The 18,325-nt window shown below is 29.2% G+C and overlaps 1 protein-coding gene across 1 annotated transcript in view; it reads right to left on the bottom strand.

The window, feature by feature from the left end:
• The window catches only part of LOC132943974 (uncharacterized), a 67,482-nt gene extending 53,712 nt beyond the window's left edge, over positions 1-13,770 (bottom strand). The window contains exon 1 of the mRNA XM_061013161.1: positions 13,384-13,770. The gene's annotated coding sequence lies outside the window, so the exon portion shown is untranslated. The remainder of the gene's footprint in view (positions 1-13,383) is intronic.
• Between the last annotated feature and the right edge of the window lie 4,555 nt (positions 13,771-18,325).

Genomic DNA, 18,325 nt, shown 5'->3' with positions numbered 1-18,325 from the left:
ATATATTATATGATCACTTTGTCGTTGAAATTACGGATCGGTTCAAGTACGCCGGCAGGATAAAATTCCACCCGGGGCAAGATAAAAATTATTTATAATCTAATATTAGTTATAGCGATATTGATATTAAAGTACATGCAGTTAAAAATTCCCCCCTGCGGGCGACCATGGATCGGTTTGTATTATCGGAAGCCGTCATCGCGTATATTGCGTACAATTAGATATATAGGTAGGTACCTATATATCTCGTGAGTCGTAGACCGTAGTGGTATCAAATGAATAAAATATGTAAGAATAGTTTTGTCTTTTGTATAGTGTTATTGTTACGTATAAATATTATTCGACACAAATGTGTGCAGTAATTAATTAACTTTGCCCACTTGATCCGGGCGGGGGGTACACTTTGCCCGGGCAATCCCGTATAATGCTCGGCCAATTTATGAAAAAAGTTGAGTATTAAAATGGTCATTCTTACATTGCCCAAAATGTTCAGGCATTGTGCACAGTGCCCGGGCATTGCATAAAAATGCCCGATTTCCTACTTTGCCCGTAACATATACATCGAATAAATAGTTTTTCCTTAATGTTGATTCAACCGGAATAGTCCGAAAAAACCAACGAACAATACTACAATAGTAAAACAAATGGGTATGGAACACTTTGGTATTCGTAAAATACAGAAGTATGTTGGTAGGTACACACAAGCCCGGATTAAGGATCAATTGGGCCCCGGGATACCATACACTTAGTGGGCCTCCTTTCAACTTTAACTTCAAAATAATTGTATCGTTACATATTAACGACTTTATATTATTGTGTAATTGTTTACTATACAAATAAAATATACAGGATGTATATTATTATGTCATTGTACGAGGTTTTTTTTTTTACAATTATGGATCGATGATATGGAATTTCGTTAAAACAAAAAGACATGTTTCTCTATTTTTAATTGACAATTTTTTATAAAATATTCAAAATTTTTAAACACGCAGTTGTACCAATAATAAAATAGACTTTATTTTTTCAAATGGTAACCACCATATTTTTGATGGATTCTGGTAAAGCTTTTTTTCTGAACATTTTGACAGTAAAATGATCAATTATTTCCGTTCACTAGGTTATTTAACTATGGTCCTCTAAATTTTGATATTATATGCATTAATTCTTTTAACTGAAATACCCAATTTACAAGAGCTAAATATTTTTTTCTTATAACTATACCTTTTTATATACTTAAATAAATAAAACGGTAATCTAAAATGCTCAAAAAAAAAAAAACAAACAAACAAAATTATTGGCAAACATAGTTTATTATTTATAGTAATTTTTCGTGATATAAAATTGAGAACAATTTTATTTTATAATTATAAATAATAATTTACCCACATACCTACCTACTTACATAGTTTTTTTTTTTAAAAAAACTGTATTGTACGCGTTAAAAAAATATACTTTGGAGATAAATATGGGCCCCGGGACCGTGCCCCCCTTGCCCTCCCCCACTTAATCCGGGCTTGGGTACACATAAAAAAATTAACTCTAAAACCATCTATATTCAATGAAAAATCGTAAGACACAGAAATATGCAATAGACATCAAAAAAACAAAAAATATGCAAAATAAAACTTTGTAATCCGGATCTATTGATAATAATTCAAACTTGTTGTATATTTAGCTACTTTATGGACTGTTAAAAAAACCATGCAAATCCATATAAATCCGGGCCCTATTTATCAACTATAATTGAAAATATTAATGAATATATAGAACTATAGAAGGATTTGATGTAAGAAATATAAAAAAAATGCATTGTTCTGTTTGTCAGCAGTCGAGTAAAACTGCTCCTGAGTTCTGATTACATATTAATTAATTTTAAAGATAGGAATAATGCATTTATTAAAGCTATCTAATGATGTCGATAAATTTGTTTCATAGCTTTAAGGGTTTTTAGAAGTTCTGAGAATATTTTTAAAAATAATACAAAAAATGATTTATAACCAAAAATAAAAAGATAGGTATATTTACAGTAATACGGTTAAGTCAAAATATCTTAGGTTTTTAGGTAGGTAGACCATAGAGTCTTATTAATGGCAATTATTATTTATTTATAATTAGATGTTAGAATGTTAGAATGTTAGATTATATCAAGGCATCATGCAGTTTAAGACTCCACTATTAAAAAAATGTAATGAGTAGTTTCTCAGTTATTGAAATATTTATACTAAAGATACTGGATAGGTTATAGTCTTTAAAAAATGATTTTACAAAAATATAAAGTACCTATGCGTATAACGAGTAAATATCGACACCTAAGTCCTGAGGTAAAAGCTTATTTAAATTCTCCTTTTAGTGACCACGATAACGAGTAGGTACTGCACAAAAGGATAGTTGAACAAGGTCCCACAGGACTTATACTCTATAACTCAAGGTCGCTTTAATCTCGAACAACTGACTACGATAACGAGTACTGGATGCTCGAGGGTTGAATCTCTTTAACCTAGACAAAGTCTTAGGGCTGTATTCTAGTCGATGTTTAAGAATAAGTAATGCTTAAGCTAATTTTGATAGGTAATTTAAAAAATAAAAAAATTGTGATTATAACTAAAGAAATGCTTAAGTTAGGTCTCGACCAACCTTAATTTAAGTAATACTTTTTCTTTTCTTAAGCCAAAGTTTTGTTTATAAATTTCTTTTTAGTCATAAGTATAGCTTAAGGAATACTTACTCTTAAGCAACGACTGTGAATAAGGCCCTTACTCTTTTTCGACTGACGACGATAACGAGTACCTACCTACTGGACGATAAAGTAAGTAGGTACTAGGTACTGCTTGTCTTGCTACCTTTTACAAAAGTGTTATTCACCTCAAAAGCCTGAAATAAAATTTGAACACAATTTTCGGTCAGAAACACTTTTATTGATGCAAGTATAAAACAATCATAAAATAAAACACTTAGGTAGCCCGTGCTAAAGTTATCGCTTACCCGCGTACAACCATCGTTCCCGGGCGAGTTCTACGACGACAGCGAGACTGCCTCGTACCTGCGCATGTAGCGGTGTTCGGGTGTTATATGCACAAATATTAGTACCGCCTCAGCACATTTTACCTTCATTGGACTAAGTAATTATTATTTACTTATTCACAAAAATATATTTCAACATGACTACATTAATATTGAATACCATATTTATATAATAGTTTACAGTTGTATGGTTGTTCAAGGTAGAATATACAACAGTATAAGATTAAGATTAGTATCAGTAATATACCTACTTAGACCATTTTAACAATTTATTAATGATAACAAATTACTGGACTATAATCATGCTGAGCAGCTGAGAGTGAGAAATTATGAAAATTAAAGCTATAGGTACTGAAGAACAAAAACGCCTCTGGACTCACTCTATAGACTTATAAGGGAAATGAGTCAGCTGCCGTAAAAGGGGTCCTAGATTCCTAGCCCAGAAGATAGAATAATACTCCAATAATACAATTTTTCTTCTACTTTTTTCCTCAGTATATGTATCAATTAAATCATTACAGTTTAATAAAGTCAACAACGAATTCGCTTATATTATATTCAATATTTCCAAGCTATTGAGTTTTTAAGTAGGTGCCCGTAGTCGATCATCAATCATTTTTTATTCGTTTGAAATTTCTTTCGGTTTAATATTGAGGAAAAACTATACATAAAAGTAATTTGTAAAGATAAATATTTTAATATTTAATATATACATAAACATAATAGGTAGGTACCATTGATTAATTAATTTGTATAATTTATCAATTCTTTAATACCAATAATATATTATTTGATAAACTATTAAAACATTTAAGGAAATTATTATTTTTGACAATGGATCGAACTGTGATGTATCCATTAAGATTAATTTCTTAATATGTCAATGGTTACGCAGGGTATACAATATATTTGCGCACCTAAATTCGGTATTATAATAATTTTTGGCCCGTTATTAGAAACAGCCATGCACCGCACAAAAAAAATTAAATAATATTTTGATAAGTCGGGTACAACTGTTTTAAATTTAAATGTGGTAAACAGAAGAATAAGTAGGGTGTGTTTTTGTTAAATTGTTTAGTCATTTTAAAGTATTTTTATTATATTAAATATTAAGAACTGAAAACAAACTATTAGGTAGGTATATATAATATAACCTATAATCGTTTAGTTCTTACCACTTGGTTATTTTTTGAATATAATAAACCAAAAAATATGTTTAAATAAGACGATATTTACTATATGTATAACTTATAAGTTATAAATGCACTAAATAAAAATAATAAATCTGATATTTAGATATCTTAATTTTTACAATGCTTATTGCTTATACCTATTAATAAAAAATAATCTTTTTATTATTTATTTTTCAAAAAAAAAAGGTGATCAATAAATTATATTAGATTAGACTAGATTAACCATTAGGTACAGTTTAAAATAACGACTATAATTTATTCCTCTTATTAATTATACACAATATATTATATATAACTAAAAACTATGATTTAGTACCTTAGCAGTTACTAGTAAGGTATATGTAGGTATGGAGGTAGTAACATTTAAGTGTTCTATGAGTTTAAGACTTAAGCAATGTTACCTAAAAACAAACAAATAAATTAGCCCTGAATGTAAGGATGGCTTTTTGAATTACTATTAAAACTTTCCCCTCTCCCTCATCGACGGCAACTTTAATTAAATTGTTATGTGGTCTAACCTGCTATTAATTGTGTCAATAAGCCATTAGAAATGTAAAATATTTCGACAAAAAATATTGGCTCGTTCAATATTTTTGCGTAGGTACCAAAAAAAAAAAAATTTAAATGACGCCCCTGCCGGATGTATCATATTATTTATGCCATTTATGGAATGTATAGCATGACGCGATAGGTACCTATGTGCGAGTGCGTTCTCGTGTGGCTGCGGTGAGTGTGTGCACACTATGCGTGATAAAATATTAATAACGCACATAATGGCACATTTATATTGTGTTGCACATGACTGTTGACTGTCGCCTGTCGAGCCGTTTCCGTGACCTACAAGGTTACAAACACAACCGTTCCACTATAATATCTGCTGACTGCTGAGTTTGAATAATAATAAATATAACAATCATATAGGCATACAGGCGTAGGTTAATATATCTATAGAGCTAATTATTTTGCATCAACAATGACGATACATTAAGTATTTAAGGGGGGCAGCGGGGACATTTTTTACTGTAAAACTAAAAAAATGCATATTATATACATTATATTAATCTGAGAGCAGCCACACGCACTTGGATTTCTTAATTGTTTATATCTACTTAATCTATAATATGTATTCAACATATCTTGTTTGACAGAAAATTAATTTTATAATTTTGTTATTAACATGTATATTATTGTAAGTATAACCATACAAATATATAATTATTATATTCTATGATATTACATAATTATGTTGATGTTGGCTTTGAAGTTTTTTCGGCGCGGTTCTTAGTCCAGATGGCCTACAGTACCCAACTATAATACCATCCTACCCATAATCATTGCGTTTACAATGCGTTTATATAACAGAACTTCGAGTCAGTTCCACGGAAAGAAAAAGCGTTTAGAAGACTCAAAAGAAATCCACAGTCACGAAATATGTTTATCGCCACGCGTCTGACTTCTTGCTGTGATTTATATAAATCAAAATTAGCTAATTTCTCTCTAGTCCCTCTCTCTATTTCTCTCCCTCTCTATAAATTGTTGGATTTTTTTAACAACGATGGGTAAATAGGTTCCAATCTAATTATAATAAATTATTTGGAAGTTTTAACAAACCGTACCCTTTATTATGGATTATGGAATCATAATAATGTAAATCGGTTATCGAATAATGAAATATTTTTTTTTTTAAATCCTCTAATCGATATTATATCAACAGATGATATTATGTAGTATTATTTATATCATGCACTAAATTATAAAAGAAATTAAAATAATTAATAATAATTTAAAATTCTTTACAATATAGTTTATGTACGTTTAACATTATACATACTTAATTACTATTTAGTTATTTATTTCAAATACCAAATAAATATATTTTGTTCAAACCAATTTTTAAAATGTCTTTTAACATAAAACATAATATTATCCACCCGAATTATTCATAACCATAAGTATACTACATAAATACATAATATAGGTACCTTCTATGGTAAAATACACGAACAACTATAACGTGCAGTTTATGTATTTTTGTTTTTTATAATGCGATTATTCGGGTAAAGACTAATGTATCCACGACGATTTAAATTATGTCAGTTCATAAGACGCTTTATCGAAATTGCGTTTCTGCTGGATTGGCAATAAATTTATTCCAGGATAGCATATACCGGCATCGAACCTATATAATCCGGCTTTGCTACTCTGGGTTCACCACTGGGAAAATCCCGCGTTTTCCGTTTTGACCACGATCCAAGATAAGTTTGTGCGGTTTATATATTTTATGCCATATCAGTAAGTAACGCATTTTAAGGATTTAAATATAGGTGGTATAAGTCGAAACATTAAGTAACAATGTAATTAAAATATATTTGAGTTTTTAATTTTTAAACATTTTTAAATACATTATTAGGTCAAAGAAATAAAAATATTATGTAATATCAAAATTAAATTTTTTTAAACAGTTATGTAATAAAGTTAATTTTTATTTAAACTTAAACTTATAACGTAGGTACATACAGTGTACGATACAAGGCATTAAAAAAAAAATCCGTAAGTAGGTAGGTATTGAAACATTGAATTTATTTTATTTTCATGTAGTCAAACATTTTTGATTTTATTTGAAGCCATCTCTTTTTTCAGGAGTTATGTATCCTCCCAAACAGCTGGCAAAGACTATAAAAACTTACGTGCTTTAAATACTAATGGATTATACATTTTAATAAATATTTTATGAATTATATTTTAATTCCAAAAAAAACATTGGATGGTAGAAATAAAAATTAGAATACCTTGATAAACTATATTTTGGTATAGCCGTATAGGTATAGGTATAAACGACTCAACAGACTTAATAGGCTAAATATAACTAAATTATTTTTAGAACCGAAGTCCATTATGGATGTATTGGTAGTTTTGCATTTCAATTTTCAAAACTTATTACAATAATATAGTTTAATATTGTTCTATATTGGGTCGATCATTGAATTAAATGTATAAAATATGCATATAATATACTATATACCTACTTACCTATTAGTACATTTGAATAATTTTAAGTAAAGTTTAGTTTGTTTCGAGTGTCATGTGTATTCTTTCTATAGAAAAATTATAAATAAATTATAAAATAATATTGATTCAGTGATACATAACTATACATGAGTATACTTAAATACCAAACTCAAGTATCAAAACTTCTTCATAGAATAAACGCATATACCTAGATACAGAGATACTTAATATATTTACGTAGTTAATCTGAGTTAAATGAATACAATTATATTGTTTTTACATATTAATATATTATTATATTATACTATTGTTAGGTATACTGATGTTAGATTTCTATTATGTTAGATTTACCCACGTAAAAATTAAATAATAATAATAATAATTTGGTATTTTGTAGGTATAATATAAATGAGAAATTGTACAACTTATATTATATTGACTACTGAGTACACTTATATTAGTTGAATTTACCTTCCTGCCTGAATTCAATTATATAAAATTATATTCTATATTTTAAAATTGATTTACATAAAATATAATATATTTACATAGTTTTTACTGTATATTTATATTGTATTAATAACATTTATTTTATATAAATTTATTTTATTGAGTTCTTATGTATTTAAAAAAATACAATATTAAAATAATTACTTGTACAGTGTACACCAACCATTTTACTGAAATAGTGCTTCCAATGCTTAAATAAATAACTTTCTTTGATTAATTAGGTAAATAGCAAATTGTTGTTAAACACTTAAGGATAATAGGAAATTCCTATTAATAGGAAACTCAAAATATAACCCTTTATAGTTCAGTCGAAAACCATTGTTTATCTGATGCATATATTACTTTGGATCGATATAGACATCTGCCGTATTCTCGAGGGAAATAATACTACCTATTATAATAATATATTATATAATATTTCAAATAATCTCATAAGTTTTAACAAATAATTTCAACGATTTTAATTTTATAAATTATAATATAGTGCCTATATGATTAAATGAATACGGTAATGTTTCTAAAAAAACATTAGTAGTAATAATATCCGTAATTTTAGCATAATATAAATTTACAAACCATATATTATATATTTATATGACCATTTAAAATTAATTAAAATAAAAAAATAAAAATGTATGTTCAAACCTAAAGTTTTCCGTTATACAGTAGGTACCTACCACAAAATATCAGCATAAAAGCGGCGGTGATGAATGATGATATTATAACAGCTTTTGACGGAAACTTTTTGTTAGACGAAGGTCAACGAAATCATTGAGGTAAATTAGTATATACCCGTGCATTTATTAACACTTAAGTGCCTATTCCTCCGAGAAGACTTTGATACGAAGAAAATTGTTTCAAGAACGTGCAACCTGCAGTTTGACAGTGTAATATACTGTAATGACAGCCACAAAGTTGTCGGCTGAGAACCAGTCATTTACAAAGCATTTAAATTGCTCGTTGTCATCGCGTCGTTTGCGGTACAATTACGTACGGTTTGTTGGTCAAGGGCAAAGGAAATTAAAAGGGATCCAATACAGTTTGAAACAATATGCGTAATGTGTATATTATGTAATATAGGTGTGTAAGTATATGTCCCGCTTGCTCAAAAATGAAGGAAATCATTATAGGTATAGCTAAATAGCTTACTGCAGTATCACAAAACGCAAATTTAATTTTTACAAGAAGCATTATGTGCACCTAGAAATGATCATAGTTGTGAAATAAAACTAGAACAATGGTTATAGTGGCCAGTGAATAACCTATTACTTAGTCAATAGTAGTACAAATGTACAATATAATATATAATATGATATTTATAATAAGTTCTGCACTTTGATTACCTATAAAACAGTATAAAGTATAATAAACATAATTCAAGGCTTGGGCCTAAATTATGAACTTTGCAATATGTATAAATCTATGTTATTTACCAACTAGGTACTTTCAATAATAAATTATAATAGGTACCAACTAAATTTTTGAACTTCAGGGATTTAGAGTGCTGAGCATTATTTTGATCAATCCGGATTACGGATTACAATAATTAAATCCTAATAATTTTGGAACAATCCGTTTTATCCGGATTCTCGGATTTAATCCGTCGAACCGGATTTCGGACCCAATCCGACTGCACTGTTTTTGAGATAATCATCTATATTCTATATAATATAAATATACAATCTCGGATCTATCGACAATGAAATTATAATTATATATTTAGATGAGAAAAACAAATTATAAATAAAATAATATTTGTTTTTAAAACATTTTATAATCTGGACTTATATCATAATCTGAATTAGTATTTTAAATCCGGATTAAACGGATTGTAACGTTTGTTTCAACTGGATCGGTAAGTAATCCGGATATAGATTGATCCGGAGTTGATGCTCAGCACTAGACTTTTGACTATTAACTATGAAGTTAGCAATATTTTATTTTTTTTGGTTTTTGTAATACAATTAATATAATTAATATAAAAATTAAATACAAATACATTATATAATTATATTATATAATATATTAGGTATCATCAATACAAGAAATAATGTGTACGATTCCACACTTCAAGTAGAAATTTTATATGCTATATGCCCATTGCCCATAACAAGGCCGTATCTGAGGAGGTTCCCTCCGAAATGTCTTCAATATGTCTTATTTTTAACCAAATATCAAAACCTAAATTCAATAAAATTACAATATAAATGTTTTGGACACCCCCGCCCCCGAAAACAATTTCTGGATACGGCCTTGGCCCATAATATAGGTAGTTATTATACACCTCACCCCTGTATTTCACGCCATTTGCATGTTCTAATAAATGAAACAATTACAATTAAAAAAAATATATATTTAATAGGTACTATATAATATAATGCATTGTAGTTTATAAGTTATGTAGAATTCTTATGAGTTAACTTAAAAAATAATAATAACCAGCTATTCCATCGAAAACAATTAAATTAAATACAAGGTTGCATAAACAATCACTAAACATTTAATGTATCAATAGTGCGCTAATGGTATCTCAAACAAGATTTAATGGTTCATGATTGGTCCATTTAATTTTAATCAACCAGTAAATTAATTAATTTTTTATTCAACCCAGCATCAGAATATTTCTTTATAGTGCTAAAATTGAAAAAAAAAGCTGGGTACACCATCCATGCTCACATAGTTTTCATTATTTATTAAAATCTATATAAATTATGTATGTCAAGTGTAACTGTGTAAGCGATATATTTATACATTATTTTTAAAACCATTCCTGACTTGACATTTATGTTTACACTGTCAATTTGTTTTTGTACGCATATAAATATATAATCGATTTTTATTAATTATTAATAATGGTCATTAAGTATCTATTCTAACATTTCAAATTAATAATTTTTATAAACCATAAATGTTACAATGTTAGTATACAAATTATTAAGCTATTTGGCCTGTTCTGTGGGAGGAACGTCTAGTGGAACATATTTTGTAGTACGTGTATGGAATTAGTGCACTTTTAAATTTTAGACTATAATATACTCTATAGGTATACAAAGCCATCGAAGGGATAATACGGTGGGCTATATCGTCGTTTGGTTCTACCAAAATCATTGCGACTGCAGTATGCGCTCTGTTTTTGCCACTTTACAGCAATATTTAATAATATTATTTTCGAACTGAATGATGTAGAAGTGGTTTTAATGACGAATTAAATAGTATTCGAAATTATTATATAATCAAATATCAATGACACGGTCATCGTTAACGATCGTTATTTATTACTTACAAATGTAAGCTTTTAAATTGTGTTCTTTTAAAATATAATTAATAATTAGAATAAAAATATTAAAATATTTGTGCTATATCCTTTAAAAAAAAAAGTTGAATGTATAAGGGACATTGATTAATTTCCATAATAACTATGAAATTGCTGCTTATTACATTTAGTAATAAATATAATATAAAAACCTATTATTATATAATATACTTTGGAAGCATATCAGCAGTTATACCACACATATTTTTGTATAACTTTTAGCCTCAAAGTGCTCAACAAACTTTCTTTCCTTTGAGTATGTGTATACTATCATAGAATCATTGTAATCGAGTGGTAGAGAGCATACCACAAACGTCCCGTAACCGCTAGTAGAGCGCAATCTGTGGTAGATCGCATACGATAAGATATCGTTAAGGTGTACCATTTTAATGGTATACCATGTAAAAATGTTATTTTTTGTAGATAATTAAAAAGTTTAAGTGTAACACCACATTTTTAAACGATGTATAATCTTATAATTATTTCTATTTTCTAATGTAAATAGTTATTGGTTATAATATGAAGGTTATAAATAAGTAGGTATAATGTATAACTACCTCCCAATTTCATAAAATATATGTTTTGATTCATTATTGAGTTAATCAATTTTTACTTTCTGAAACAACTATATTAGTAATTTACAGGAAATGTAATATCGCCGGATGCCAGGTATTTAATTATTAACTTTGAAAAATCGTAATTAAATTTGGATTATATACTTTGGGGAAATTTAATTAAGTTAGTTAATGTTTTAAGTCATGAACTCGTAAAATTCATAGTAAGCGTGTCTTGGTCATATTTATATTATACCTATAATATATACTGTTATGGGTGTATGCATGTAGTCGAAAGATATTTGTTTATTTCACTGGATGTAAAAAGTATATTTAAATAAGAACAAACGTAGGTACTCAATTATATACCTATTATACATATAATAATATATTATACTATATTTACAAATAATTTAGTCAAAGCTAATTTAAAAATGTTGTTCAATGTTCAAACACCAAGCAGTTTGTATACAAAAAATAATAAATATTTTCGTAGTATTAATATTTAGATCCATAACTGATTACAAGTCGTAAACGAATAACAAATATCAATGAGCGTTATTTTTCAAGAAATCAAAATAAATGTACTATGTGATGATATATATAGGTATGGATAAATTTTTAATCTGTTTTAAATGAAAATAATATTTTGATGATTAAAAAATACGAACACAATTTACATTATTGTTTAGATAATTTCATTGGGTACAAGGAAATACAAAATATATAAGAATGTTCCAGTATATATTTGAAATAGTTTTAATTCCGTTATTGGCAAATAAACTAAGAAATGTCAAGTATTTTTATAATTGTTAACTGTAATTATTGTTTTATATTATAGTGCTTTTTGTTTTATTGATACCCATGATACTAGCAAATAGATTATCAAAAGTTGAAATTCGGACCATTATTCCAACTACTTATTGTGTACCTACACAGACACAAAAAAAATAAAAATAAAAAACTAAATATAAATAAATAAATAAAACACACATCATTGTAAAATCAATGCATTCATCGCTCCGCTCAGAATCTAAAATATATAGTAAATTACGTAAATCTGATAAATGCCTAATAATAATCATAAGACGGCGCATTGTGTATGCAATTTCACTACATATGTGAATTGAATGCGTCATAACTCATAATAAATGTTTACCCTTCGGGCTATAAATTATTTTTTTCGAAAATATTACTCACGTACTGCTTGAATAAAACTATAATAATATTATCTGTCGTCCATATCATTATATTTTATTATCAATTCAATTTGCCTTATTAAATTTAATTTAGAAGGGGTTATAAAAAATTCAAAAGTTGCAGTTCTTCAAAATACAGAGGAGAATAAATACGACATTAGAAAAAACGTTACCGTATATCAACAACAGTTATCATAATAAAATCACGTAAAATAATATTATTAAACTATTTAAGTGATACAATAACTAATGTTCAAGTAATCCGGTAATTGCGTAAATGAATCTATAAATAATTCTGTACATATATAATTATTATTTATCGATAGTTTGTTGCACCTACACAATATAACATGCGTAAATAGACCAAAATATGATTATTACAACCTATTGAAATAATACTAAACGATAATATTATAATTTCTACAACAATACGTGAGACATTGGACATGTTAAATATTTTATAGACATTTAAGCTCATGTACATAAGTGACATAACTGCAGTATAACTAATCACTATATTATATTATATAAATGGCATAAATGTTAAGCGTTATTATTACGTATCGTACATAGAAACCCACCTGTAAATTTTGAACGGCCGGTTGCTAATCTGAGGACAATGCCGAGGAGGACATCGTTTTCGAGACCGGAGACCTAAATAAATGACACAACACGATGTTACGCACCGGAGGCGTCTGACGCGGCCGTGACAGATCGGCCGGGCGACCGCGTTTCGTCTTCGATTCGCCGGACACGCGGAGATAACACCGAAATTATTGTACAACAACTTTTCAGAAAACCGAGAGTGACGAATCCCGAAACGAATACCGCTTATCGATGGTTGTGGCACGCTGCAGGAGCGTTGTAAAAATAATAATAGAGCCGAGCGTATTAAAATATGAGCGGGTCGTCTGTACCACGGTGCGAATATGACGTGTGTCCGGTCACTTGCCTGTTGGCATGTTGACTAATAATATATAATGATCACGTCGTCGTCGTCGTCATCGTCGTCGTCGTTGTACTCGTCGCCGCCGCCGCCGATCGTCCCGTCGCTATGGGAACGCAGCAGCCCGGCACGGCCGTATTATATATATATTATATATAGAGTGGTCCATGCGCTTTGCAGCCACGTCCGTGACGTGTATATGCGGACAACAACAACGACGACGATGTTGTGTACACATATACCACGGCACGACGATCGCAAAACCTACCCGAAGCTCGAGACCAAAATGGTGAAGGGCGGAGGGAGGGACGATTAAAAAAATTTTAATGCGCAAGGATTCCCCCCTCCTTCTTTCCCAGACTTCTTGCATTTTATTTCGAAACGGTATAAATGTATAATATTAATTTTTTATTTTATCTAATGCTTAAAGTTTGGCAACATTATTTATTGTTATATAATAAATAATAATACATACAATCGTTCTCACACACATTGAAAAAAAATCAAGTCCAATTATTAAAAGAGCCTCGTCGGAAAATCCTCCCATCAACCATCCCCCAAAAATACGCCACTGAATATAAACGGCATACATATTATATTTTATACATGAACGATGAGCGCGAGAAAGCGTTTCGATTAAATATGCGAGTGCACATCAAATAACATATTATTATATCGAATTATAACTATATACCTATTATTATGTAAACAGGTTACCTAAACTTAATAAAATATACATATATTAGACGTGAGTTATTAAGTTCAATTACATACAAGGTGATTCACCAACATGCTCACCCCCTTTTTTCTCCAATAATGCAGTTATTCCAAATCTGATTTTTGGAATTTTTAAATATACTTAAAGACCATATTTTCAAATTCTTGATATTTTTTGTACTACTCAATAAAAGCAGTGGTGGATTAATAGTTGGAAGGGCTAGAGTGCTTGGGAGTTTAGAAGCCGAAGCGTTACCATTCCGCATATTGAACTATTTTTTTTTACTGCAAATTAGTTGCTTAAATATCAGGTATTCAGGTATCACGTAGAAGTTGTCAGAGCCGTGCCAAGAGGGTGGCAATGGGGCAAGTACCCTAGGGTCTAGGTGGCAAAATTTGTAACATTTTAAAGTTTTTAAGTTATTAAACTTTGTGTAGGTACTAGGAATAATAGTTCCATGATAATGGATTTGGTAGATATGGACGCTGTAGTTATTTCATATTTGAACATTTTAGTAAACAATATTAATCTATCAAGTAATAATTATGTAAAAATGGTTGATGAATAATAAATACTAGATCCAATATATTATTACATCTATTTTATATTTTGTAAAACCATTTTTTAGGATTATTATCCTTATAAACATTTAATTAACTGGGATTAAAATAACTACTAGTTTGAACTCGGAATTAGGTACATCGTACATGTACATCAACATTTTCAATAAAATTATCCACTAAATAATGTACAGTAGAAGAGGTGGTTCTCATTTGAAAAATAGAAGTTTGTATCCCCACAGGACTTCTTAATAGTAGTAACATAATATTCAAGAAAGGTAAGATATGGTCTTTATTTAAAAGTTACAAAAATCAGATTTTGAATAATTTCATTATTAATGGCAAAAAGCGGGTAAGTGGGTGACGCTCTGCTGTACAGTACGTCAGTACTACAGTAGGTTAAAAGTGGGTCACATGGGTTATGTTAAATTTGAACGCAATAATATAATATCATTGTATACGAAAAACGATTCTGAGCAGAGACGGTTTGTCAGGGGGGGAGGCAAAAGTACAAAAAGTACAAAAATTGCTAAACACGGTTTAAGACATAGGGAAACTACGGCAATTGGAGGATGCTCCAATTTTTTTTTGTTTCTCACGGCACTTTTGAAAACTGCCGGGAGTTTTATATTTTGACCACCCAAATGCATCAACTAGAATCATTTTCCCATCGGAAAAGATACTGAAGTTTAAAAACGAAGCATTATTTCGACTACTTATCGTGAACACGGACACACAAAAAAAAAATAAAGTAAAAACACAAATCATTATAAAATCCATACATTCATCGCTCCGCTAAGAATCTAAAATAATATTGGTGAATCAGTGAATCATTCTGTACATTATACATTTATACGTCACGAGGAGCACTCTGCTCAGAGGTTTATACTTTATAATGTATATGAGCACTTTGCTCAGAGGTTTATACTTTATATGTATATATTAGGTATAATACATTTAACTATAAACTAGTATAAAGTAGGCATTAAGGATATAAAAGTCCTTAAAATGGTTTTACAAAAATATATAATAGAGAAATATTGGATTTCGTATTTTATTGTATGCTTTTCAAATTATAAATATTGATAAATTACAATTGATTACAAAGATTTTAAAATCATTTTAGCGCCATGTCTTTCAAACCCATTATCATGAACCTAGTATACATAAAGTGTAACTCGAAAACTACTCGATCACCTTTTGATACATATTCAGGAAAATAGTCCGCTGAATAATTTACAATAGAAAATGGGAGTACCTACCTTAGGCTATACCTACCTACTCATTTAAAACCAGAAGTTTGTATCTCCATAGGACACTTAACAGTAGTACATAATATCTCAAGAATTTTAAAATATGGATTTAGGCGTGTTTAACTGTTTAAGAATTTCAAAAATCAGATTTGAATAACTGCATTATTGAAGAAAAAAGGCGCGAGCATACTCAGGAATCACTCAATCACCCTGTATGTATTGACACTGTATTATAGGCGGTCAGACAGATCATATCTAAATGATAGGTACACGTAAAATGGTACACTTAATACTTATACATGTATATAATTATACGATTGCCGGAATGAATATTACTATTATTATTATTATTGCACGCGGCGAGACATCGTTTATCATTAATTATCAATATTGGTATAATAATATAACGTAACGTAGTGCAGTATACACGACTAAATGACAAAAGCAGATAATAGGCACAGAGATACAAGTAATATTATGTATAATAATATGCACACAACTACGCAAGATGCCGTAAGTGCACATCATTATCATCATCATCATCATATTATTATTATTATACGATATATTATATACGGTTTAGACACGCATCTACCACAACCCCGGTAATATTATATAGGTAAGTACGGTTGTATCGCGGCTGTGCGAGAGTATTATTAAACGCAAGTACCTATACATAATATACACGCCCCGTCGAGACGTCAACGGCGGCGCGCGATTTGTTCTCAGCGTTTACGAGACATACGAGTGTAAATATAATTTAGCGTATATGTGGGTGTGTGTGGGTGTGTGTGTGGGTGTGTGCGTGCGCTTGTGTATAATTACGCGTATATATACTAAACAGTGGGTAAACACATATTTCGCCCGGACCTTTACTTCGCATCCCGAAGTTCTCGTTTTATTGATTTTATTATTTCTACTTAAACCGCTTTAACCGCTTCAACAAAAACAAGGCATTTTCCACACACGCACTGCGGCTGCCGGGCATACAATATACACGATATATATATATATATATATATGTGTGTGTGTGTATACTCGAGTGTATATTATATACGTGGACTCTTGACATTTTTTATGTTGTATACTTGTATAGTAGTTGTATACGATCTATATACCTAATCTTTCATACAGACACAAGACACAATAACAACACACGCGCACACATTTCGCAAATATAGAACGAGACCGCCGTGCAACTCAAAATATTTATAGTTTTGAGAAAAATCGATTTTAAAGTCTAAAACGAAGAAACGTATTATATAAAGGATACATATTTGATACACATTGTTTGAGATTAAAAAATTAAAAACTTACAAGCAGCATTATTTTAAAATATTACATTAATTTTAAATACTATAACTTATATGCAACTATCTTTAAAACATAACAATTTTGACACGTGGCAATGCGTGACTTTTTACAATGGTAATATTCAAATTTCGAAGGAATGCAAGAATCTCTCATTTTAAGGTTTGGCACATATATGTTGTTTATATAACGCCATAATGCCACATACAATAAAATATAGCAGTGAGGAATTCAAATTTCAAGTAACCTATATTTACATTTCATTATTTCAACAATATTGTATATTATTATAATATTGCAGTTACACTGCTCCGTTCTTCATCAGACAATAATATAGTCTGTTGAAGTATTTGAAAATATTAAATCAAGATTCAAGACAATCAAGTTTAGAACTGGGACTGATATCTTATGTTTTTTTTTTAACGAAATTGGATAATTTTACAAAAAAAAGGTATATCTACCTAACAATTTTAGTTAGTTTGTTGTAAATCAAAAAATATTTATTGTAAAGACTATTGTAACGTTTGGCTATTACGTAAAACGTACCTATATTATTATTTTCAATGCACACTGGCATTTTAAATATAGATTATATTATATTGATATTATAGATATGTGTTTTATTTTTTTTATCATGTTTCTAAGTAAAAATTAATTCTAAACATATTAAAAATATTCTTGTTTATATAATATAATTTTAGATTCTGAACGGAGCAATGAATGTATTGATTTTAG

The sequence above is a fragment of the Metopolophium dirhodum genome, chromosome 4 (genome assembly GCF_019925205.1).
Source record: "Metopolophium dirhodum isolate CAU chromosome 4, ASM1992520v1, whole genome shotgun sequence".
In the NCBI taxonomy this organism is placed as follows: domain Eukaryota; kingdom Metazoa; phylum Arthropoda; class Insecta; order Hemiptera; family Aphididae; genus Metopolophium; species Metopolophium dirhodum.
The sequence above is the reverse complement of the archived record's forward strand: the minus strand, read 5'-3'. Positions and strand labels throughout refer to the sequence as shown.